Raw genomic sequence first — 858 nt, forward strand, 5'->3', positions numbered from 1 at the left:
GAACCTCCTCCCAAGGGACTCTGCCAACCAGTGTCCTGAACAGCTCAAAGTCTGCCCTCCGGAAGTCCAAGACAGCGGTTTTACTGGTCCCCTTCCTGACTTCGCCAAGAATAGAGAACTGAACCATTTCATGGTCACTCTACCCAAGACAGCTCTCGACCACCACATCTCCCACCAGTCCGTCACTGTTTGTGAACAGAAGGTCTAGCGGGGCACCTCCCCTGGTAGGCTCTCTAACCAGCTGCGTCAGGAAACTATCTTCCACGCTCTCCAGAAACCTCCTAGACTGCTTTCTCTGGGCTGTGTTGTGCTTCCAGGATATGTCTGGGAAGTTGAAGTCCCCCACGAGGACAAAAGCTGATGATTTTGCAACTTTTGCCAGCTGCCTGTAGAACTCCTCATCTGTCTCCTCATCCTGGTTCGGCGGTCTACAACAGACCCCACCAGGATGCTTGCCTTGTTGGCCTTCCCTCTGATCCTAACCCATAGGGACTCAACCTTATCATTCCCAGCCTCAAGTTCCTCAACATCAAAACACTCTCTAATATAGAGAGCCACACCACCACCCCTTACCGCTGCACATACAGCGCTACTTTCATCTGGAGTTAATCTCCATGTCGGAGAGGTTCATTTTGCCAGTAATTTATCAAGTGCCTGCATAACATCAAGTAACTTTTCCTTGGAAGTACTGGTAGGAGAGGAGACAGTTGTTTCCTTGAAGGAAGGGCAAGAAGAAGTGCCTGTTTGTGACATACAAGTTTAATTGGCTGTACGCTTGTGCAGCAGTGTCACATCTGTGCTTAATTTTCTCCTTGGCCAGGGGGCACTCAAATCACCATCACTTAAGAGAGTGAAGAA

The sequence above is a fragment of the Anser brachyrhynchus genome, assembly GCF_964034855.1.
Source record: "Anser brachyrhynchus genome assembly, chromosome: 2".
NCBI lineage: Eukaryota > Metazoa > Chordata > Aves > Anseriformes > Anatidae > Anser > Anser brachyrhynchus.